Below are 24,385 nucleotides of genomic sequence, written 5' to 3'. Positions count from 1 at the left end.
TTGTTATTATTTATATTACGGTAAATTTTACCGAAAATAAAAAATTGCGCAGCGAAAAACCCATTTGAATTGTAATCAAATTTGTCACGCTTCATTTTAATAGACGCCACGCGAATTTTGAGTTGATTAAGCCATCAAGCTGATTTTTTATATTCTAACGGGTGATTTTTTTGAGGTTAGGATTTTCATGCATTAGTATTTGACAGATCACGTGGGATTTCAGACATGGTGTCAAAGAGAAAGATGCTCAGTATGCTTTGACATTTCATCATGAATAGACTTACTAACGAGCAACGCTTGCAAATCATTGAATTTTATTACCAAAATCAGTGTTCGGTTCGAAATGTGTTTCGCGCTTTACGTCCGACAAATTTTGTTCAGCGATGAGGCTCATTTCTGGTTGAATGGCTACGTAAATAAGCAAAATTGCCGCATTTGGGGTGAAGAGCAACCAGAAGCCGTTCAAGAACTGCCCATGCATCCCGAAAAATGCACTGTTTGGTGTGGTTTGTACGCTGGTGGAATCATTGGACCGTATTTTTTCAAAGATGCTGTTGGACGCAACGTTACGGTGAATGGCGATCGCTATCGTTCGATGCTAACAAACTTTTTGTTGCCAAAAATGGAAGAACTGAACTTGGTTGACATGTGGTTTCAACAAGATAGCGCTACATGCCACACAGCTCGCGATTCTATGGCCATTTTGAGGGAAAACTTCGGACAACAATTCATCTCAAGAAATGGACCCGTAAGTTGGCCACCAAGATCATGCGATTTAACGCCTTTAGACTATTTTTTGTGGGGCTACGTCAAGTCTAAAGTCTACAGAAATAAGCCAGCAACTATTCCAGCTTTGGAAGACAACATTTCCGAAGAAATTCGGGCTATTCCGGCCGAAATGCTCGAAAAAGTTGCCCAAAATTGGACTTTCCGAATGGACCACCTAAGACGCAGCCGCGGTCAACATTTAAATGAAATTATCTTCAAAAAGTAAATGTCATGAACCAATCTAACGTTTCAAATAAAGAACCGATGAGATTTTGCAAATTTTATGCGTTTTTTTTTTTTTTAAAGTTATCAAGCTCTTAAAAAATCACCCTTTAATACGGACTAAGTATAATTTATTTGAGGGTATAATTTTTTGCAATTATTCCACTTTAATGTGTCAGTTTTAAGTTGATTTAAGGGTAACGCTAGTTAAAGACATTCAAGTCAGGTATTAGTGGAGGGGTGACATTTTTGTACTCCCACCTTTGGAAACTAAAGAGTGAATGTATATGGAATACTAGTTTTTGGCTATGATTTATTCGATACAATACATATACTTAACCATATATTTAAGAAACGCCAACTTGAGAGATTCCTCTACTTACTTTCCGAAGATTCGTGCCCTTTACCACTCCACCACAGCCGTTTTGGCGAGTAAGAGATTATAGATGATATGCTTGAGACTAAGTCGACCTTACTTCGAACCTATTGAGATCTCTTATAAGCGCTTCCAGCAGTACGTTGTTGAAGATACCTAGATATCAAAGAAGATTAGCACAGTCCTTTTGTATAAAGACTCTTTATAGTCATGGCAGTACTAACTGCAAATTAGTGTCGACCGACTTTCCTCTACTGTATGCAAGCTGAGCCTATAATAGCATAATCTTTATAAAACGACCTCTAATGTACAGGTCTATGGAACTCTCTGACGTTTTCAATAGAAACGAGGTGAGACTGACAGTCCTGAAGTCCTTAGCAGTATGTAATATGAAAACACGCGTATTGCGTCAGGTCCTGGAGACTTAAATGGATTGAAAGAGTTCATAGCATAGTTCATAGGGCGAAGCTCGTCCAAAAGGTTTGAGAAAAATAGAAGAGAATAGAATTTAATTGGGGTTCGCACCAAGATTTAAGGGCTATAAATCTATATTTTCTATATTTTCATCTAGACACAGCATTCTGATAAATTCCAGGAACTTGCTTGCCTCCACCCTTCAGATAAATCTTAAAAAAATTGTCTGTAGTATTCTCTAGTCATTCTTTGATTCACTTACTTCTAAATAATGTAGTTAAAGAGGACTGTGTCCTTCTTTCAAGACAAAGTTCGAAAAGGATGAATACCCTTTCTAAATCCACGTGAAATAAACTTAGTCAATACTTTCAACATTTGGAATGGGATCTATAAATCTATTACAACTAAATTCCGCCAAACTCAGAATGAACCTGACTTGGGAGGTAATCACTTCATAGGTCTTTTTATCAACATAGGAATGCTCTACAAATGGTAGAAAGGAAAACTAAATTATCAAAGACCTCAAACCCACAAAATAACGGGAATTAGGTGCCAATGTTTATTTTTTTATTTTTGTTAAAAAGATCACACATACACATATTTTGGATGACAGATAACTTTCCGATTACGTCCGACATCCCAAAACATTATTTGCTAAGTAACTTTCGGCGTTCTTCGCCAAAAGCTCGTTAGTCAATCTCTTTGTAATTAACACATTTCACAGTTGTTGACTCGGCTGTCAGCGAGTCTATTAGTCACAGACAGATCGCTTTAGTGCCGTCAACAGCAACACACACAACAACAACAACAAAAGTCTCTGCATGACATGCCGCCAAACCAACGGAAAAAATGCTTGTTTTAACAATACAATACAATTTTTTATATTTACTAAGCCATTTTTCGACTCCCTTCTCTCACATAAATACCCCCGCTTGTGTACATAGTGCTTGCTTGCTTAGGGCAAATATATGACTATGATTTTTTGGGCATTATTTGCAATTTGGCTGAAAATTGATCGATTACTTGGCACGTATTTTCGGTCAACAAAAAGCGTGTAGACAACAATAGCAACAAAAACGCGTGCGACAATGTGTGAAGTAGCAAAAGCGTGACGCGCGCCAAAGAGGTCAGCGGGCGGCGTAATCATCGTCAACGCAATGAAATTAATGACTGTCAAGTGTATCGCGTGTCAACGCGAAAAAAGATGAACGAGACAGTGGAAAGAGTACATTGGCAAGTGAATGAATAAAAAATATCAAACAGATTTAGAATACTGTCAAAGAGCGCAGTGGTGCTGAGGGGGCGCGACAAAGTGCAACGCAGAGTAAAAATGGCAATTTCATTGTTGATTGGTCAATTCATTTGGTCAAATGACTGCATGAGTGAATGCTGTGCGACGGTGATGAGCCATGAGGTGATTTGCTGACTTGATTATTTCGCGAGTTTTATCAGCAAAGCGTTGTTTACTTTGTTCAATTTCACTTTTCGCTCTGCGTACGCTTCCAATGTGATGCTTTATGCCTTTTGTGATTTTTGTTGACCATAATTAATCATTCGTTTGCAATAATGCGAAATAAATCATTTGCTGTTGGCCTTGATTCATCATTTATTGTTGCCTGATCGAAGTATGTGCTTGTTTTCTTCTTTCGAATGAAAGGCGAAACTACTTAATATTGCCTTTGTGTAGAAAACCCTCCAAGTAGTGGCTATATATTAAAGCTTTACATCTAGTTTTGTAAATTTTTATGTATATAGGTATAATAGGATGTCTCAAATCCTTCTAAATTTAAACAGATTAAACAAAAGAGAACATAGTGAGTATTTTTCCGCTGAAATCTCTGTGATATGCAGATGAAGAGTACTTTTTCTCTCTTTATCATTATGATGAACAGACCAAGATAAAGGAAAGGAAGTGTATTTTCACCAGACTTTAGACCAAAGTTCCGTTACTAAAACATCTTTTATCCACAGTTAAAAATATTATTCGAATTTTTTATATTTGTAGGTGTGTCCCCAAGTCCAACCGATGGCACTTCACCAAGATAAGTGATTCCTAGAGTCACGATTTAGGAAAGCATACTTCAGTTTTAATAACCAGTTACATTTTCCTACATAACAAAATAAGTTAAGAAAATACTATACATTTGAAGAAAAACCCACTTACTCAATGAGGTACCTTAGTACTTGTGTTTGGTAAACAAACCAATGTTTCCAATTTACATGTTAAATTCAAAATTGCACTTCAATGATAAAATTTGAAAACATTTGATGGCTCTGGCCTTAACATTGACTCAAAAAACAACTACAAAAAGCAAAAAAATTAACAAATAAGAGAAGGCGCTAAACCAAGATAACTGTGAGGAAAGTTGGATAAGAAATGCAAGAAAAACAATAAAATACGTACACTTATCAGCGGCTTAAGTGTTCAGCTCAACATACAAACAATACATCAGCTACATGTGAATGCGACCCCCTAGGGATAATTTGATTCCAAATATTAGAATAGCACATACTCGTACAACATGCGGTTGGTTTTTTCACTTCATTTGTCGTGCTATCGGATATTGTGTTGCTAACCTAAACTTTTCGGAATCTTTTAAATGCTTGGACACTATATATGGACTCTTAATCGGTTACTGCGTGCATTAATAAGCATTAACATAGAAAGTCTATGGGAAAAAGTAGCGCAAATAGGAAATGGTATACTGTAATCTCTTGTAAACTTAAGTTCTCATTTAAAGACGCAGAAGTTCTCCTCAGAGACTCTAAAATGATAAAATGAGGTTCCCCGTCGCTTGTATTTGAATACTTCTTCTTCTTCTTTACTGGCGTAGACACCGCTTACGCGATTATAGCCGAGTCAACAACAGCGCGCCAATAGTTTCTTCTCTTCGCTACGTGGCGCCAATTGGAAATTCCAAGCGAGGTCAGGTCCCACTCCACTTGGTCCTTCCAACAGAGTGGGGGTCTTCCTCTTCCTCTGTTTCCTCCGGCGGGTACTGCGTCGAACACTTTCAGAGCTGGAGCGTTTTCATCCATCCGGACAACATGACCTAGCCAGCATAGCCTTTACATTTTCGGAGAAAAAAGATGTAGTTGTAAGAAAAAAAGATTTTGAGGACAGTTAGTCGTTTGAGGATTGCAATCAACTCAGTCGCTAGTGAATCCTTATGACCCAATCAGCCTAGCAGATGCAATGATTGCAAGAATTATGGATCCATGGCTTCGAAAAGTCAATTGTTTACCATTTTGCAAAGAAATCATACCATAGAAGGGCATGTTGTGAATACAGAATACGGATTATTCTATATTTTCTTCTCTGCTTTTTTACCAAAATGATGGCTTGAAATAAAAGTACTTGCCTGTCGATCTATTCTTCCGAAAAAAGAAAGTAAAAAACAAGGCGTAAAAAACTATACCAATCCAAAATTTTCCTACAAGGCAAGCATTTACTTAGAAGCGACCATATGTACGAATACACATACGATTGCGTCCAACAAACAAATGGAATGCTTGTGTAATGTATCTTCTGCGCCGAATTCAATTTAAATTGTTTTATTTGCGTTTCTCCAACCACCACGATTTCAACTGTCTGGCAGATAAGAGGCAAGCAGCCATTCAAAGCGCTATTTTGAATAGATTAAAAGGGAAAAAAGGAGCATAGACACTCCAGCATTCCACAGACGCGCTTGAAATTGCCATAAAGCGGCTACGCAGCGCCTTGGTCTAACGCTGCCGAGATCAACGCACTTCTTGCCTTTTTCTGAATATTTGCATTTCGGCCACCTTTGTCGGTTGCACGGCTTAGGCTGCCCCATCGTTAAGCCGCATTTTCGTTATAAAATTTGCATTTTACAATTTCGTTATACACGCTCGCTTATATTGCCCATATGGGTATATAGATTAGAGTCTGTTTGCATTAGTTTTCTAGTTGAATTGAATGGATTAATATTTTTTGTTTTCATGCTTTATTTGCATATCAATAAATTGAAAAGAAAATCTCCTTTATATCTAGTTGTTGATAGATGGATGACGGTGCAAGTTGATTGGCTTGACGATTTAACGAAGTTGACCTCTGGTTATGAGGGTTGTTATATTAAGATTGAGGTAATGACACAAAAGGTTTATAGTTTATTGAATGTGCTTAAACTATTACCAATTCAACAAACCTTCGAAAAATCTTATGGAAAAGATATTTTAATAGAATAAAGTTAGATTGGTTAAAGTAGGAAAAGCCGGCTTTACACCGTAGATTAAAAGAATATTGAAAGAAAAATAAATGTTAATTTCGGTTGCAGCGAAGCTATAAGAATCATCAGAAATACAACAGATTCCTCACAAGAACTTGGTTTCAATCGGTCAATTTGTATGACAGCTATAAGCTATAGTTTTCCGATATGAACAATTTCGTCGAAGATTATACCGTTGCTTTAGGCAATAACCCAGTTCGTTATGACATCTTATCAAATCAAAAAGTTTTCTATACCAACACTCTATGTCGATCGTTTGGTTTGTATGGCCGGTATGTGCTATAGTGTTCCGACTTAAGCCATTTCTTCAGATATTCTACCATTATTTTAAATAATAACCCATAACTAATTTTGTGAATATATACATATATTAAAATGAAAAAGTTTTCCATGTAAGCACTTTATTCCGATCGCTTAATTTGTATGACAGCTACATATATGCCATAGCGATCCGATATCGACAGTTCCATCATATAAAGAGCTCCTTGGAGTCAAAATATCGTAAACGAAATTCCAGCTCGATATCTCAAAAAATCTCATTTATACATAGTAGCATGAGCCGCCGTGGCGTATACGCAACATCGCAAATATTGTATATACAATATTCGGAACAACAGAGAGTATGAGAGCTTTGCTTTAAGTGTTATAGCTAAATTATTTACGCCACAACGCAATAATTTTTCATAAAATTTAATATACCGATAATCAAGCAGCGATAAGAAATACAAATACAATCATACTAAATTATATAGAAACAACTGTGTGTATGTGAGCGACCACTTAAATGGCTTTAAACGTCATCAATTTGTGTGCACACACATAAATTAAATAAAATTGAAATTTTACAACGGCACACTAACACAGCCGCAATCTGAAGTCACCTGCTTGAGGTTCTTTCTGGCTTTCAATGTTGTTCGCCATACAAAATTTTTCACTCAAATGACACCTTGACTACAACATGGCAACAAAGTATACAAAACGCCTGCAATTTACATTGAAATTTTCACAAAAATATATACACACACGCATGCACACATGTGTAATCTTTAATTTTTTCTCGGAACACGCGCATTTTCGCTTGAGGTGTGAAAAGCTTTTGGCTGGAAAATTTATTCATTACAATTTTTTACGTTTATGTCGGTGAGGTGTGAAAAGTAAACAAAGACAACTACAACAAGCGAGGGAAATAAAAAACAAACGTCGTTGTTGAAGTAAAAATTACGTATGCAATCAAAAATCATGTGTGAAATAAAAAATCAACAAACGCCGCGACACACAAGCGCAACGTCAAAGACAAGGTAAGAATACGTGCGTGTGTATGCGAGAGCAAAGCACTTCGGACGAAATCGTTGAAGGGGATGATGGCGCCAACAGGCCGCAAGGAAATTTAGCTGCACATTTGTGTTCAATTTAGACAATCAGAAGGGCGAGGCGGAGAGGAGGGGTATAGGTATTAAAAGTGGGGTGTGGGAAACATTCGTTTGTTTGTAGGTAAATGTATAGATAAAGATGAAGATAAAGATAAAGATAAAGATAAAGATAAAGATAAAGATAAAGATAAAGATAAAGATAAAGATAAAGATAAAGATAAAGATAAAGATAAAGATAAAGATAAAGATAAAGATAAAGATAAAGATAAAGATAAAGATAAAGATAAAGATAAAGATAAAGATAAAGATAAAGATAAAGATAAAGATAAAGATAAAGATAAAGATAAAGATAAAGATAAAGATAAAGATAAAGATAAAGATAAAGATAAAGATAAAGATAAAGATAAAGATAAAGAGAAAGAGAAAGACACATTTTCATCGGTTTTATAATATGAGCTTTTCAACGTATTTTTAGAGTATTCAAAAAACAATGAAACAGTAATCAAGTAACGCCATCTATATTATATAAGTATACATTATAGAAATAAACTTAGCATTTTTTACTCAAAGCCAAATTTGTAATATTTTTTACTCAAAAAAAAAGAATAAAAATTAAGGGCGACTTTAAATACATTTGCCACGGTGATGACCTTAACTGCTGGCAACTGCAGGCAACGTAGCCATGCACTCATAGACGATGCAGATTATACGGTACATGAAACTACACACACAAAGCATTAGTGCTTGGTGCGATCCACAAAGTCATGCAGCCTAACAAATTGTGAAATTTTCGGTAATGACAAAAAGCAAAGTGTCAACAACGTGTTAGACAAAGCTGCAACAGACATCACATATACTTTTACATAATACTAAAAGGTGCAAGCAAAGGTGTTTGTTTGCAGATACGTAATTTTTGCCAACCATAAAATATGTCCACTTTGTAATCGTCGTAAGCTCGTTATGAACATTTTTAGTAAGCAACAAATAAACAAGTAAAACACACGTGCAGCTTACAGAAAGTTGGTCCTCAAAGGCTTCTGCATGCTATGTCGCTCCGTATTAGTGTTTAGGCATTTATTTTTTCAAAGCAAATTGTCACACCTGCCATGAACGTGAGATGCGAAGGGTTGACAGAGTAAAGCGCCATTTGAAGTCACAAATTTCGGACACTCTTTGAGCCAAATATTTTCAAAAATGCACCGACGTATGTGATACTTTATGGACGAGGTGTGGATGATATTTCTAAAAGCTTGTTTTTGATCGAATTTTAAATTTTTACCTGCTTCGCTCTTAATTAGGAATCAGGAACAGAGTGGATGTTGTTCTTGTGCAATCAATTTTCTTTTTTTTCTTTTGGAAAAATATTGCAAAAAATATGGAAACCAAATGTTCATTTGCGGAACTTGCTGTGAAATCGCTCTTCCAAACATGTATTTCATCATCTGCCATCAGCTACAGTCTTTTACTCTTTTTAGTTGGCACACAAAGTCGGCAAAGATCACAGCAAACTTGCTCCCAATCAAATATATTGTATTTCCGAAAGTCATTCAAGGCTACATCTATCTATTTCGTTAGGTGTTAATATCAGAGATTTCTTATCCAAGGGGCTCACAACACTTTTTTTAGTGTTGAGAATTTTTGCAGTTAGCTATGTTTTATAGCAATATACCAATTACTTCTTTAATAGGCATTTTATACGCAAGAATTTTTTCATCATCATCATCTTCATTACAATACGTTTGAGTTGATAAGTAACAGCAAGGAATTTGAGATGTTAAGTATAGTTATGTAGCGACAGCGAATGCCTGCAAAGTGGAATTTAAAAACATCGCGAATAGCTTAGATATTTCTCTTTGAGTAAGGCATTAAATAAGCTGAGTAAAAGGCATGAAAAATAAATATTTTCTAAGCATGGCATTAGTTGTATTTATGAGGCTTAAAAAAAAATGAAGCAAAACTGTCAAGCCTTTGAAAAATTGCAAATTCTTGCGCTAATGAAAGTGTACCTGGAAATAGAGGAGAAAAATGTAATAGGAGAAATTGTTGTGAAAAAATGTCAAAGCGAATAAAAATTGTAAATGCATGGAATAATTGAACATAAATTGCTCGAAGATGAGATAAGTTTTCATAAATAAGTTTAAGGAAACGAATCTGAGTGATATATTCCCCTCTGACTTCTAGTGATATAAAAAATTAAGCTGGTGCTGGACAGCAAAATCATAGAAGACGGAGATAAAACTTAGACCATTACTAAATTAATATTTTTGTTGTATTTCTTACACAAAATTGTAATAAAATCACTCGATAATTATTCATAGTTAGTATTGTAATAAGCACCTTAGGCACCAGCTGATCAAATTTAACTCGGACTGGTTCGCATGAACTACGCGTGCAAACCGAAATTATACTTTTCTTTCTTAAACTGGTACAATAATTTTATTAATCATGTAAATATTGAGCTCCATATGTTATTTATCGTGTGTTTGACGGGAAAAAGTTTGTATGGCGATTTTTGCCATAAAAAATTAGCAACGAATTGTTTGAAATTTTGTCTTTTTAATGAAATAAAAAAAACATTGAAAATGTTGAATAAGTATTTTGGTAAGTCTACGTTATCGCAAACACTAGTATGCGAGTGGACAAAGCATACGGTGATGGTCGTGAAGTCTTCGAAAACTTGCCTCGAGCGAATCGTCCACCTTTGCTAATGACGAAAACATGAAAAAAGTTGCAGAAAATACGATTGAAAAACATAAAGTTGGCATCAAAGAGATAGCAGAGGACCTCAATATACCTCATAGACCGACTCAACTAGTTTGCTTAATATTTTGAATGTGAAGCGGTCAAAGCTAGAATCGTACGAAAAGATCTGAAATTTTTCCGAAACCAAAGTCGACTTGAGATCGTAAACAAGAAACGTAACAAATTATTTGAGAACCCTACATTCATTAAACGCAGAAAAAATGGTAGTTTCGATAAGACAAATTTTGAATCCTGAGGAATTTGTATTTTCTTTTTTCGCTAGCCGAGAAAGGTAAGCCAAAAAAATTTTTATTTTAGACCGATTTGTAAATCTATCAATCAGCTAATTCTAAATCAGTTTCACTGTATGACATTTTCAATTCCATTTTCATTTCAACAAGTGTAAATCACTCTTGATCTCAAAACCTAAAACCACAGTGCCTTAACATTGCTGCTGCAGAATTAATTTACTTTTATATTCTCATTCTTATTCGCTTTATACGCGATTCAGGTTAAGCGGTCACACAACGTAAAGCTCCATATCACATCTGATGATTTGTAATTGCCGGAAATCCGCTCAAGCGAACGCCACTGATTTGATGTTACGTATACGTCATGTCGGCCACATATTCCTCATATACCACAAGCACTTTCAGCTGCGAAAACTTGACGTTTCTGGCATGAAAATGCCAAAAGCGCATGAATATTAGCGGCGGCACACACGTTGCTCATTTCACGGCAAAGACAGCTGTCCGTGCATGCTTAGCTGCGCTTAGATGATCATCGCCTACCAGAGCGCATACCGTTGGCATATTAATTTAAGCCGTTGATGCATTCCGCATGTCAGCCACGTACTGCATTTGTCTTGCCTTGCACATCATACTGCAGATGCAATTTGAAAGCAACAAAAACAAAAAAAAAACATATTCAAATTTCTTTTTCTCTCGTGCCTGGTTTTCTTCTGGCACTGCGCCGCTGCGTTGCACCACAAAAATCCGACGCGCTTTGCTTGCGGCAATCTCCTGCCGCACAAACATATTTCTACTCTATGCGTTTGTAATGACATTCTTAAGATCTCATCAGTGGTTGGCAGTGCCGTAAGTGGATGTGCCACTAATACCAACAACAAAGCCAACGCGGCTTACAGTTATCCGTGCCTTCTCCCACGAAAACGCGCAGCCATCACGCGATTTGAACAACTCACTGGCGTTGCTGTCATTCGCTATCTACAGCAACTTCTTTTTCCATGTTTTTGTTGTTGTTGCCGCTACTATAATTTTAGCTGGCAACCGCGTCAGTTTGCTTAAGCTCGCTTGCGCTCAAATCGAGCTAAGCACATGGTTATCATTAGCGTTTCCAATTGCGTTGTTGGCTGCCAACTATCAGCGGCGCTTTGACGCTCTCGTTTGCGGTTGCCGCATGCAAATCGGTCAAATGCTGCCACCCCATGCATATTTATGCGCTGTGTATGCACATGTGTGTGTGTGTGTTTGTGTTAAGTACTCATGTTTGCATAAAATATGTGCGGCGGCATATGCAATGAATCGAGGTTATGCACATGTGGGCGTGTTAGTTTATACGTAACATATATATGTATGTGTTAAATAAAGCCACATATGTATTGTACCTATATATGTGTGAAAGTCTATGTTCGTATATTTAGTTATATAGTTATGTATGAAAGAAACGTCTGCCTATTTTCGTGGCCTCGAGGTTTCGCGCATAACTTATGTGGCATGCACCTAAATATACTTACTCTGCAAGCAATTGAAGTCAGCGTAGAAAAACGTTAGGAAACGTGAAGGCTTTTGTATGACGAGAAGAAATATGTGATTTAGTTTGGGCAGAACTTGCTCGAAATATAAGTAACACAGGTTCCACAGTTCCAGGTTTATCTTATTATTCTTCTTTTTTATTGGCGTAGACGCGGATATAGTCGAGTTAACAACAGCGCGCCGGACGTTTCTTCTTCCAACTGTAACCAGGTCCTTCTCCACCTGGTCTTTTCAATGGAATGGAGGTCATTCTTTTCATTTGCTTTTATCGGCGGATGCTAAATCGTATCTTTTCAAAACTGGAGTGTTATCTTCCATTCGGACAATATGACTTATCCAGCGCAGCCGTTGTCTTTCGATTCGCTGAATTATATCAACGGTCCACTCATTACTTTTCAATTGACTACTCAAACCAAACTAGTATCTGTTGGTAAGAGTTGTCCTGCGTTAGATTTCGATACATTATGTTGGTGTGGATACTGGCTTCAAGACAGACGCAATTGTCTACGACTTCAAAGTTATGAATGTCAATAGTTACGTAAGAGCCAGGTCGCGAGTGCGATGACTGTTTGTTTGATGACAGCAGATATTTTTTTCTTTTTGCCTTCGTTCATAATCAAACCCATAAGCTTCGCTTCCTTATCCAGTCTGGAGGAAGCAGAACTAACGGCGCGGGTGTTGAGGCAAATGATATCAATATCATCGGCATACGCTAGCAGTTCTACATTCTTATAGAAGATTGTAGCTTCTCAATTAAGCTCTGCAGCTCGTATTTCTTTCTCCAGAAATACATTACACAATATATTGAAAGAGTTATTCGCTTGGTATCGAACGGTTCGCTTTTGTTGTTGCTCAACGTCAGCTTATACAGCCATATTAGCTTTGCGGGCCAAGTTTAAACACAGCGCCATAAAGGCAATTCCTTTTCGTGCCGTCAAAAGCAACTTTTAAATCAACGAAGAACTGGTCTGTGTCGATTCTCCTTTCACGGGTCTTTTCCCTCTTCAACTCTCGATGTCCCGCTCATGTTGTGGTCGATCGCTATATTGTAATGTAGACTGTCCGCATTCTCTGCATACGACAATCTTCATCATAACAGCTTTCGACCTTTAGGAAAACCAAAAGTTTCGCTGGCAGATGTACGTAAGGAGTTTAAAATGCCGTCTCACAGTTCGTTTATACCGAGTTGCTGATGATTCTGATAGTAGGTTCTCGATCTTCCCTGTGTTGGTGACGGGTGTGATTTGCTGTAAAGAGGTGAGTCTGCATCTTCTGTTAGGTCCTCGGAGCGAACGCACGTCAAGGACATTGGAGACGTGTCGTCCATCTATCACAACATGACCGATCTGGTTTCGAACTTTTCGATCAGGGGACAGCCAAATAGCTTGATGAAGTTTTTTGTGCTGGGATCCAGAACTACAGAAATCACATTTCGAGCTCTTGCGAAGTCGATCAGTAAATTTACATATTTCCCTTATTTTTTCTTTAAGAGAAACCTAAATTTAGCATGCAGGAGTCAGACCCATAAATCTTGTTGACCGTTGTTTTAATTCCTACCATGTGATAACTGTGTCTTAGTTTGGCAACCATTAATAATAATAATTAAATTCGAATAATATGTTATTTTTTGGAATGTTGTTTTTAGAAAAAAAAATAGTTTTTGGGATTTTACTATAAAAGTTTTTCAGTAATACTTTTTTTAACAACAGAGTTTATTTTTGGGAAACAATCATAATAGGTACATCTTATGTTACTGTAGTTTTACTACTCGTACGTATTAATTAAATTTAGCTCGCACTTTGCTTCAAATAAATATTGAAAATATCAAACATTTTTACGAAGTCGTAAAAATAGAATTTGCATAAATAATACACATTTTGTCAAGTGAAGAAGTGGAGCTTCGATAGCCACGCGTTCTATTTTTAATTTATTAATGCTATGCCTCCTTTCATCTGCACAACAAAGGTGAATTTACGGACGTACCGTAAATTTTAGCCATGCATCGCATTATGTCAGCCAGGTGATTGAAACCCAAACCCATAACATTACCCGTGCTAGCAACCGAAGCACCCCACCATAAACTTTAAGTGGGGACAGAGATCCTTCTTCCAAGGGCTACCCAAACAACACTTAGCAACTGCAACACATACACAAACATGCGTACTGTATATTCACCTTCGCATACATCTTTAATATTAAAATAAATCTAGGCAAGTGAATGGCCAAAATTGGTGGGCTTGATGGGTGTGTAGGGGTATGCCAACCCATGCCAATATATTATATGGGTAAATGTGTGTGTGTGTACATGTGTGCGTGCGGGCCGTCATTAAAATCTTTTCGAGGCAATTTGCCTGCCTTAACATGGCTTTGTGATATTTACGCACGTCCAACTGAAAATATTCCAACACACACACTCACGCTCACAACAATGGCGGCACCTGTGTGTGTGTGGCTTTTGTTCGACCATATGCGTGTGTTGTGCTTATGTAAATGTGCGGATGTTAAGTCTATATGCTTACTTGCCTTTGCTTGCTTAACAATTTCTTTGCAATTGTGCCTTGCAATGTTTATTGCTTATGTGTATATTGTTATTCTTGTTGTTGTGTTTATGCTACTTTGTGACTTTGTGTGCGTTTGCACACATTAACTGGCAATTCATTATTATGCCCGCCCTTTGACCGTAACTGTTTAGTGAAATCCAACAAATTGCCTCAATACGCATATAACCTTTATGGCCATTTGCGCCTTTGTGTGTGTTTGGGTGTTTGCATGCGATTTTGGGGTCATAATAGACATATTGAATGACAACAAGTCACCGCAGGCAGCACGTCAATACACCCACGTACGCACAGTCCACGATGATGAATTTATTTAAATTTGCGATGTTCGTTGCCCACCTTTGGGGATACGGACTTAATTCGATTTGATTTTATTGAGAGGGAAATTCGAGGGAAATTTGGGCGCAAAAAGAAAGCGGAAGAATTGAATTTAATTTTTTTATTTAATTTAAACTTAAGCATGCCAATACAATAAAAAATATAAGCTAAAATTTATAAATATGTTTTTAAAATCTCAAAAACACATTTATGGAGTTGCCACTTAGCCTGTATTAATTTATTTTTTAATTTCTTAAGTTAAAACTTAACACAGAATTTGTCGACAAGTTATAGTTACGTTAAGTTAAGTTAAATTAATTTAAGTTAAATTAAGTAAAGTTAAGTTATGTTAAGTTAAGTTAAGTTACGTTAAGTTAAGTTAAGTTAACTTAAGTTAAGTTAAGTTATGTTAAGTTAAGTTAAGTTAAGTTAAGTTAAGTTAAGTTAAGTTAAGTTAAGTTAAGTTAAGTTAAATTAAGTTTAATTAAGTTAAGTTAAGTTAAATGAAGTTAAGTTTAGTTAAGTTAAGTTAAATTAAGTTAAGTTAAGTTAAGTTAAGTTAAGTTAAGTTAAGTTAAATGAGGTTAAGTTCAGTTCAGTTCAGTTAAGTTAAGTTAAATTAAGTTAAGTCAAATTAAGTTAAGTTCAGTTAAGTTAAGTTATGTTAATTTGAAATTTAAAACAGAAAATGTCGATATACGAATTCTTGTTTTTTTAAGGAAAGCCAGTTTTATTAAGCATATTATTTTATATTGTTGCCAACTGATATCAATTAAAACGAAATTAATTTTTTAAGTCGATAATATGTATGTACGTATGTCAAAATATTTTTAAAACAAAATCAGGCGAAGAAAAATTTATTTATAGAAATTTTATTCTCTACAGTCTACATATCTTTGCACTATCGAAAATTTTCCATCGTTCAATTTTCAAGTACAACTCTTCATTAGTTCCAGCAAAAAAATAAACTATTTTTGGGAGTTGCCACCAGATTTTGGATTTAATTTTTTTTACAAACAACTCCACTAGAACAGCCACTAAAAAGATTCTGAACTGATTTTACCGGAAAGAAAATCTTTTGTAGTTGCCACATTGTTCGTATTTATTTTGAAAACAAGTGAGAAATCCGAAATTTGCAGAAGAACTCACGTGACGTGATTCTAAATTATCGAGAAACTTTTTTTAAAATTATACATCTTTTATAATTAGAGCTGCCATCTTTTTCCAATAAGAATTTGTCTTGAAAATTGTACAAAACTTTCTTATGTAGGAAACTAAATTTGACAGAAGTCTTAGTGTCAGGCAAGAAAAAAAGTACCTTAAGATTAGGTGGCCACATTGTGAATGTTATGTTTTTTTTTTATTTCAATTTATATGATACCAATGATATTATTGTGAACGAACTTTTTCAAAGAAAAATATTTTGCGGAGTTGCCACCTGGTTCGAAGTTATAATTTTTTTAATAATTGTGAAAACAAAAATGTGCCAAAAAATTCAAATTTGGTGTTTTTCACAGAAATATTGAAAGATTATATGAAATATTTTTCCAGAAACATTCGTAACACAACACCAGCTCTTGAACCGTAAAAAAAGAGAAATTACGGAGAGTGGAAAATCTGAATACGGTTAGAGAGAGACCCTCTAAGGATTGCTAATAAATTTTCAATGTGTGGGTGTGACAAAAACCCGTTTACTGGGTACTGTACAAATTGATATTCGCAAACAAATCCAGAGTTCTTTTTAAGCACGCTTGTAGCCAACTTAACCTCACTTAAACTACGCTCAACTTATTTTCCTGTCAGGTCTATAGATTACACGCGCACTTAACTTTACACAATTCTGCGTGACATGTCCGATCGTCTACAGACTCGCAGTTCCATTTCAACAACAATGCGTGACTGACTCACAAAATGTGACATCTTCGCAGTCACAGAAAAAAGACGTGTACGCTTAACAACCATGTCACAATTATGACTTCGGCTGCCAAGTGGACGCGTAGCTTTGCTGCTTGAGCATGACTTTAAAAGCCCGCTTGCCATGCCCCACTTATTTTTGTTGCTGCTGCAGTTCACGTGCAGCACTTCACTTTCACCAAACGACGGGAACAGCAGCAGCAGCACACGGCTCGTTGCACTTCGCGCCAACGCCTCATTGCACTCGACTTCATTGCCTTCGCGGAGGGTGAGGCATTAGCGCTTGACAAATGCAGCTGCTGCCGTTTGTTATCCCAGCGCTGACTGCAAGTGTTGTCAGACTTGTTTTCTAACTCGGTTGTTGTTTGTTTGATTTTTGACTTGCCCGACTCACCGCTGACACCCTGACTTGCAGCGCGCCTGCACTGGCTTACTTGCAGTTGCCTGAGTAACCGCTTTTAGGACGTTCGCTACGGCATGGCTTGGTGGAATGCCAAGTCAGTGCGCCTATGTCGGTATGTCTGTGTGTCTGTATGTGTGAGTGTGTGTTCGTTTGTCTGTTCCGATGATAACTCTGTGGCTGATGGCCGCTGGCAGTGCGCCTCACCATGAGTTGAGCCTGTCACTTCACCAGCGTCTTAGCACGCCACACTTTGGTTGACTCTGCTGTTGTTGGTGCTGCTGCCATCTATGTACTTCCTTGTTATCCTGAAGTTTTCTTGGAATTGTGATTGCTTGCGGCCCGAGCAAACTGTGTTCTTGTCTCTTGCCTTCTGCATTCGCTTTCGTTCAACATTTTTGCAAATTGCCATTTTCGCCTAATGCGACATGCCAGCGAACATGTGTTTGGCTTGTGGCGCAACAGACAACAATAGCAAAAACCACAACTGCACTTGTTGTTGTTGTTGTGGTGTGTGTAATGAAATTGCATTGTTGGCATGGCAGTGCTGTATTCTCTGCTTTTATTGTTGTTGCTGTTGCATCCTAAAAGTTTTATGCTCCATTTTGGGTGCTATTTTCATTTGCATACACAATTTGAGTGAGGCAAACTGGCATCCGCCAGTTACTTGGCACACTCGCTGTCTGTCTGTCTGTCTGTGTAAATGCCACGTATTAATGTTAATTGCTTGTATAAATAAATATGCATGTGTAATGGTGCCATTTGTTGTTGGAAGCGCGCACTCACCAAAATTTGCTTTCATACACAACACCAAAAAATGAACACGGCATTTGGCTGTTATTGAGTATTAGGGTGTTACATATACATACATATAGAGGATATATGAGCAGGATCGCAAATCACTATATTTGGTATATGTATGAAGCTTACCGATTTCAGTCACGTCACTGTTGGCAACGTCCGGTTTATTTAACGTGGGTATCTGCTGATGACAGCCTTACCCCACGGCTCTTTCCGTGCTACCAGAATTCAGTCTCCGGCTAGACCCCGTAGCCGAAACTATTACCATTGGGCCCTATTACACGCACACACCATTCACACAAGAAGCTAACCCTAATTCTCAGCCAAACGTCTTCGCCGCCTAAACAACTCATGCGCAAACGACCCTAATTGTTCGGCATTCAGACAATTGAAGATCAAATCGCTAACATCAATACATCCATCAGTCCAGCTGATCCCCATACCATCCAGATCCCTAATGTTAGAGTACATTAGGCATTCTGCAATTAAATGCACTAAGTCCTCTACCCAAAATCGTTGGCATAAGTGAAGACGATATCCAGCTTAGAAAAATATCTCATGTTAGTTTTTTTTAGTTTCAAGTTGTAGTTTAATAGCATTAGAGTATGGCGTAGTATACATAAGCAAAGAAAATAAGAACAAAGCTGAAAAACAACAATAACACTTTATTAATTTTTAATAATTACAACAAACGTCGAACTATATTAAGGAGTACCCTTGTAATCAATAGCCTCGCCGACTGTTTGACAATTCTTTTGCGGAATTTTTGGAATTTTCCCAAATAGCGAATTCGCACGTTCTAGCTGTGATTCTACGTCGAATTCCGATGTATTTTTTGGTATTGCATGATACGTAGGTACATAAATATACATACATACATACTTATATGTGTAGTTACATACAGACATATGTGCATACATTCCAAACAAGCACCGGAGTGCCAGTGTGTGCTTAATACCACAAAACGAAAAAATATTTCGCTTACTTCTGAATGATGAAAATTGAGAGCAAGGTATAAACGTATAAAAATATTATAAATATTTTTTTTTGCCAAAGAAATCATCTGATATTCATACCAGTCACCAAAATTCTTACTAACAATAGCTTTTTTAATATTTCCTTATTTTCCATTTAAGAACATATTGTATGGTACTTGGTGTATTTGTATTTGTATTTCATATTTTCACTTTCCCTTTGAAGAACAAAGCAGCATTGTTATATTATTAATTTTGTTGCTATTTCACCTCTTTGTACTTATTGCTAACATATTTGTTAGTGTGTCTGCTCTTACTTTTGCGAAGTCAGTCTCATTGTTGCGGCATTTGTGGTATTCAACTGTGGCATGCGTTTGTTGCGTGGCTCGCGGCTACAATATGTCAGCTACAACTGGAACGGGAGCAACATTTTAAAACGTAAATTTAGTAGAGAATACTAGAATTCTCTTTAAAGTAATGATAATAATTATCATAGACATGTATTTCTTACAGTATGTATAAAATTAAAATATTTATTTTTTTAAATAAATACTATTTGCGTAAATTTTTGTAATTAAGATATATAAGTGCTCTGATAGCCTTTTCGCACAGTCATATTAATTTACTACATTATACTATAATTGAGAAACGAGTATTTGCCTTTCGCACTTACACTCTTCATTTTGTATTTTTCAAAGGTTTTGACATCAACTGAATGCTTCTTTATCCATGCATACAACCAAATTTACAGTGTGGATCACAACCCTCAGAGTTCCATTCCAGTTTCAAGTCAACTTGATTCAAGAATAATTTAGAATAATATTCTGGGTTTATTTTTCTTCTTATATTGTTATATCGAAAATGATTTTTAATGCAAAACTATTCAATATTAATATAGCATTTTAGTAAATTAAAAATAAGGAAAATTGGGTTTTTTGAATCTCGAAATCTTTCACTTTAGTTGAGAGGTACTAAAGCTATCCAGCATGAACGGTTGATTTATGAAGACGTTTCAGTTCTAAAGACATGCTCATCAATATAGTATCTGGATGATATCGTAAACTGAAGGGTTGTGATGTCATACAAAGACCTAAAAGTTCTATGTAAGATTCAGTTTAACTTGATATCGAACCCCTTGAACTGTAAAGCTCCGATATATCTAAACCGAGTCTAGATGAAGCCGGACTTAAGTAGAGCGTCACTCTCATGGCTACATCCCTGCACTTTCCACATGTATCATCGTTAATAATGACATTTTCCATGCTTTTTAAATAGTATTTGTCAGTATTTCTTGAACTGCTTTGGTAGCCAATCGGATGGCGCTTTTGGCAATCTCATCGGAGACTTATGGCATGGAACAGAGTATATATACGGTCACTTTCTGGTGTTGACTATAATTACCACCTACCTGCTGCTAAGGACATTCCCTGACGCAATGCGATGTGAGATTATTACTTTAATTATTTACGATTGGCTATCGACGCACATACTAATGTACCTTTTTGTGAATATTAGGTACCTTAGCAGCTTTTCTGATCGCAAAGACCTCTGCCTGGAAGATACGGCAGCATTCCAGCAGCTTGAAGTGTCCTCTAAGACATCAACACATTTTGTCGCATATTTTATCAGCCATTTGTGATCCCTCCGTGTATATGTTGAGAATGGAAGGATAGTCTTAAATTTTATGCGACTCAAAATATTTCTTCTTTCTCCGTCTAAAATTATTTCTTTTTTTATACTAAAACAACAACATGTGATTTCTCTGTACAATACACTATTTGGAATGAGGACGAAAATACACAGAAGAAGCATAAAGTAAATAAAATAAAAAAACAATAAATAAGGAAAGGATGTGAGGTGCTGAAATAATGTGCTCGCATGCAATCAAATTATGAACATTTCACTCGCATAAGTTTCACAGTTCAAGTCGAAGACGGCATGAATTAAAACGCAACAAACGAAAAGGCACTCAGTCCATTGCAGGTGAGAAATCTTAACCGATAAAAAGGTGAAAATGTAAAACGGCTTTTGCCCAGCACAATTTTATTTCAACTCAGCCAACAAGGGACTCCCATGCCACTCTGCAAGTTGTTCCCATGGCACTTAAGTTAAGAAAATGTCAAAAAAAGGAAAAAGCTAAATTCAAAGTGTAAGCTGGTAAAAAAGTGCACACGAAAGGCTCGAAGCAATAATTTTGCAAAATAAAACACAAAAAGTCAGGCACGCGAAAGCGCGTGGGTAGAGCTGAACCTATTCCTTTTTACTTTTGACTCGACGACTTGTTTGTGACATCAATATTCTGCATAGTGACCACTCGGTCCGACCATTGCGCAAGAAAACATACATATAAACAAACACGCACATGGGCTGTTATAAGGTACTATCGCGCCCACCTTAATGTGCACTACACACGCATCTTTTGAACGCAAATTAACAAGTAAAAAGTTGATTAAGTGCATGTGTATGTGTGCGTAACCAAAATCTTGCGGCAATTTGTTGGTTATTGTTTTTCAATACCGCACACTACTTACAACCAAAGCACGCGTTGCGTGAATGACAATTTTTACGAGTACACCAAGCCTTACGCAGCTTTCCCTCGCACATGGAAGCGTACAAACACACACGTGTGTATTTTACCTTCTTTGCTTTTATAACTCATTTTCGTTCAACTTATCCATTTTTGTACTTACTATCGCACTAGCATTGCTCGGCATGCGGTAACCGGGTTGAGCGCAATGTCCTTTCGGCAAATTCAACCAGCATACCGACACAGCCTTCGAAAGCTCTTTGCTTTTATTTTGGCCTACACCAATGCAAAGGTGATTGTTATGAACAAACGCAGCCGATATGATTCATAATTCGAGCAGGTGAAAACGCCGTGAGCTTTTGAGCGTAAGTGACGGAAGGAACAGAGAGATAAGTAGAGAGAGAGCAAATGAGTGAGTAAATGATATGAATCGGAAAATAGAGTGCAATGAGAGAATAATAAGCATGCATAATATGAGCAAGCAACGAAGTACAATTTGTCTTTCGTATAAATCGAGAATGTGAACATTAAGCGAAACGGTGATCAAAACAAAAGTGATAGCGTAAAAATGCGTATGGTAACAAATCCCTACTTGCCGAAAGCATACCATTTTATTTAAGTGAATATGGAGCAAAACAAATTTGCTATGGGTAACTTGAAGGTATAATGAAGAGAGATGGGTGAAGAACTGAAAAACAAAAAAAAAAAAATTTTAAGTAACTGTTAAATTTTTTGACAAAAAATATAAATAACACTATATTTTTTTTTGAAATGTGGAACAGTTTGATTTATCGATGTCGGTTTTGAGAATCTTAATATGATGCAACATATTGTTCAGTTTGTCAGCCATCAATGAGGTATGACATTCTATATACTACTACTATGCTAATATTATAAAGAAGACTTGACTGTTTCTTTGTTTGCATTGAAGAGTTTGTGCAATCACTTGATGGATTTGCAAAATTCTTTCACTATTGGGAAACTACAGTTTCTCCGGTGAACTTAAGCTATAATATATTTTCAAAAAAGTTAGGCATCCTAATTAAAACGCCCAAGATGTTAAAAAATACCCAAAACGTTCAATTCGAAAAACTATTAACTCTATAATAAAATAATGAACTACGACTTTTTAGTATCAAGATTATGCATGCCTTACTGATTCAATGTCTTTATAAAACTGTTTGAATTATTCAATTCGAACATGGTGTAATACGACCCGCTCCCTACGAAGCGGTCATATCAGGAATTAAGTATAAATAAAATTAAAAGTTAGACGTTCAGTTCTCCTGCTAGTGTTTAACAAATAAACAAAAATAATGCAGATTTAAAAAATTTCTTGTAGTTTAATCATCGGTAATTTATTTTGAAAAATTTTGGACTGCTTTGATCCCATAGCCGTACTCCAAAAAAACATATGAAAAATGGTGTCAGCGGTGAGAAAGAATTTTCTGCTTAAAATTATCTGAGAAAAAAAAAAAACAAAAAAAAAACACAAAAAAAATTATAACAATAGATAAACACAGTTAACGGTCGATGGGCTAGGCATAATTTAGATTTTTGGTTCCCAAAAACATTTTTTTTTTGACGGTATTTGCAATGAATAAACCCAAACTTTGCAAATTCTTATATATTTTAAATCATCGCAATTGGCTAATATACATTTTCTTTGAGGCAGATATCAGTTATGCTGCCGAAGTTTTGAACCTACACAATCCTGGCCATATATTTATCCAGGAACTAGAACTGCACAGTGCGCTCACGTCTTCGGTATGCATGGCAAATTAGTAAAAATCCTGACAGAACACTTCTCAATCCTATCACAAAGGAGCTGCAGCATGCTCTATGGGAAATGCGTAACAAGTCCTTAGAGGCGTTACTGCCAAATCTGCAGATCCAGTAAACAATCTTGGGAATGCGACAAGACAAAAAAAATAAGTCGATATCTAGATGCCCACCACCATATAGGACCAATATAGAAAAAGCCGAGCTGGTTGCCTCATACCTTTGAAACACGTTTACTCCTAACGAGTTTAGTGATGGATCTAGCAATGCGGCAATCAGCAATTTTTGGAATTTTGTGTGCTAAATGGCATTTCCAATTGCTGAAATAGACGCTGTAGAAATGCAAGCGGGAGATCAAAGCTTTGGCAAACAAAAAGTTACCGGGTATTGACAGAATTAAAGGGTTTGCACTTAAAACGGTATACGAAAACGTAGTAAGCATGATTGTCATGCTTTTCAACGAAATTCTCAGTCTTTGTCTATTTAAAATCTTAAAAGCTCTAAGCTAGATGCCGTGATGCTGAGTCGGATTTGAGACCTGTTCGTGCTAGCGTGCTCCAAGGCAGTGTACTCGCCCCTGTGTTCTACATTCTTAATACAGCAGACTTTCCTATCATCAACTCTGACTCGAACACTGAAAAGTCCGTTGAAGTAGTATATGTACATCCTTAAGCATAAAAATTGCCCTCAAGTGGCCTTATATGGGCAGTTGCTACCAAACATGCTCAAAATATTTCGGCCTAAAACTTATCGAAAAATAAAATGCATCCTCATTGTGATTTCATAAAATTTATTTATCGTTTTTTATACTTAAACAGATTATAAATATATCTCAGAATGAAATCAAAATTATTGTAAAAATCATACTCATTCGATTATTGCTTGAAAAATTTGCTTAAAGGTTCATATCTCCGAAAGTATTTGCAGGATATCTATATGCAGAAAAAATTAAATTTTTGATATTCAGTAGTAGCTATAACGATATATAATATATATAAAATAAGTTTTTTAACAAAAATTCATTAGTTTAGAGGAAGAGAATGACCATTATTCAGGATTACAAATTTTGTTCAATATCTTAACTACTTCAGTTAATTAAATATTTTCTTACTGAGAACCGAAATTACACAATAATAAAACAAAATTTTTATAATAAAAGAAAAATCGATTTTTTACCATTTTATTCCTGCACTA

The 24,385-nt window shown here is 36.2% G+C and overlaps 1 protein-coding gene across 1 annotated transcript in view; it reads left to right on the top strand.

The window, feature by feature from the left end:
• Positions 1–24,385, top strand: part of LOC115066118 (uncharacterized) — a 271,428-nt gene that overhangs the window by 45,956 nt on the left and 201,087 nt on the right. The window lies entirely within an intron of this gene.

This window comes from Bactrocera dorsalis, chromosome 2 (genome assembly GCF_023373825.1).
Source record: "Bactrocera dorsalis isolate Fly_Bdor chromosome 2, ASM2337382v1, whole genome shotgun sequence".
NCBI lineage: Eukaryota > Metazoa > Arthropoda > Insecta > Diptera > Tephritidae > Bactrocera > Bactrocera dorsalis.
This window is presented reverse-complemented; position numbering and strand designations above follow the sequence as displayed.